Source organism: Nansenia antarctica (genome assembly GCF_963989245.1).
Source record: "Nansenia antarctica genome assembly, chromosome: 6".
Classification (NCBI taxonomy): Eukaryota; Metazoa; Chordata; class Actinopteri; order Argentiniformes; family Microstomatidae; genus Nansenia; species Nansenia antarctica.
This window is the reverse complement of record NC_137676.1, coordinates 74,934,033-74,936,532: the sequence shown is the minus strand read 5'-3', so window position 1 is coordinate 74,936,532 and position 2,500 is coordinate 74,934,033.

Here is a 2,500-nt window from a genome sequence, read left to right as displayed (position 1 = left end):
AAAGAGGAGGAGGGAGGAAGGGAGGGAGGGAGAGAGTGAGGGAGGGAGGGAGGGAGAGTTTGTCTCATCTAACCTAGGGTCTAAACACACACACACACACTAAGGGAGAGGAGAGGAGAGGAGAGGTGAGAAGAGGAGAGAGGCGGGGAGAGGAGAGGAGAGGAGAGGAGATGAGAGAGGAGGAGAGAGGAGAGGAGAGGAGAGGAGAGGAGAGGAGAGAGGCGGGGAGAGGAGAGGAGAGGAGAGGAGAGGAGAGAGGCGGGGAGAGAGGAGAGGAGAGGAGAGGAGAGGAGAGGAGGAGAGAGGAGAGGAGAGGAGAGGAGAGGAGAGGAGAGGAGAGGAGGGAGGGGAGAGGAGAGGAGAGGAGAGGAGAGGGAGGAGAGAGGACAGGCGAGAGGAGAGGAGAGGAGGGGACGAGGAGAGGAGAGGAGGAGAGGAGATCGGAAGCCAGATTATAACAGATGAGGATCACCAGCGTCTGTGTAAATAGACCGTCACCATCTTAGACATTCACCATCTTAGACCTGCTGAACTTTGTTTCATTCTACGACAATAAACGCGAAAAAAGAAAGCTGAGGCAGGACGGCAAACAATGAATGTTGAAGATGATAGCTTATGATAACCATGTCCATATGATAGCTTATGATAACCATGTCCATATGATAGCTTATGATAACCATGGTTATGTATTCTGATCATATTTGTTTATCTGACGGCTGGGTTATGCTGTTGGGGTTATAAAAAACATCTCTGCTGCATTTTATAAAACAAAGTATCATTATGAATAAAGTATCCTTATGAATAAAGTATCCTTATGAATAAAGTATCATTATTTTACAGTGTATGCCTTTCTGTTTTTGACACCTTAACCCTAACCTGACCCTAAACCCTCACCTGACCCTAAACCCTAACCTGACCCTAAACCCTCACCTGACCCTAAACCCTAACCTGACCCCTAAACCCTCACCTGACCCTAAACCCTCACCTGACCCTAAACCCTCACCTGACCCTAAAACCTCACCCTAACCTGACCCTAAACCCTCACCTGACCCTAAAACCTCACCCTAACCTGACCCTAAACCCTCACTGACCCTAAACCCTCACCTGACCCTAAACCCTAACCTGACCCTAAACCCTCACCTGATCCTAAACCCTCACCCTAACCTGACCCTAAACCCTCACCTGACCCTAAAACCCTCACCTGACCCTAAACCCTAACCTGACCCTAAACCCTCACCTGACCTAAACCCTCACCTGACCCTAAACCCTCACCTGACCCTAAACCCTAACCTGACCCTAAACCCTCACCTGACCCTAAACCCTCACCTGACCCTAAACCCTAACCTGACCCTAAACCCTCACCTGACCCTAAACCCTCACCTGACCCTAAACCCTCACCTGACCCTAAACCCTCACCTGACCCTAAACCCTCACCTGACCCTAAACCCTCACCTGAACCCCCTAAAACCCTCACCCTAACCTGAACCCTAAACCCTCACCTGACCCTAAATCACTATGTTGACGTGGTTTTCTACGTACGACACGGGTAAGATCAACATTTGATCTGAGTACTTTCTATAAATGAGGCCCTGATCAGCCATCACTCAGCTGCAGGCAGTGCAGCCTTCAGACAGACAGGCTAGAACCAGCATGGAGCTGGAGGTTTTACAGTAGAACAGTTATCATAGAAATAGACCTTGAACAACTTGACATGAAACATCTACGATGAGCAAGATGGAGGGAGACCCAGAAGCCCCTGGTTACACCTGGTAGGTATCCTGATTGATGTGTCAGATATAAAATATCTGCAGAATTCAATGTCTTCACTATGATGTCACACGTGCTGAGTAGTGTGTCTATGGTTGTGTAGACCAGCAGACAACTGGTACTGTTGACCCCTGCATAGACCTTGTCCTGGACCAGCAGACAACTGGTACTGTTGACCCCTGCATAGACCTTGTCCTGGACCAGCAGACAACTGGTACTGTTGACCCCTGCATAGACCTTGTCCTGGACCAGCAGACAACTGGTACTGTTGACCCCTGCATAGACCTTGTCCTGGACCAGCAGACAACTGGTACTTGTTGACCCCCTGCATAGACCTTGCTGAGTGAGTCCCACATCACATCACCAATCAAATTATCATTCAAAATCAAAATATAATTTCAAATCAGATTTTCGCTTTGATAATGATTTAAATCGCTTAAAAAAAAAAACGTTTTTTTACGTGTTTTCCTGCTGCATGAAAATCATGCATGCGAGTGTGTGTGTGACATTTTAATGGCCAAAGTTTGTAAGAGAATTACATTATTTACTTCCCTCTTATTCAACATTATCTAATTGTCCTAAAATATAGTGTGTGTGTGCTTTGCCTCAGGGGTGCCAGGCCATTTTTTGTGAGACCTTCTCAGGAAGGTAAGTGTGTGTAGTGTCTCAGGGAAGGTAAGTGTGTGTAGTGTCTCACTAGGGAAGGTAAGTGTGTGTAGTGTCTCAGGGAAGG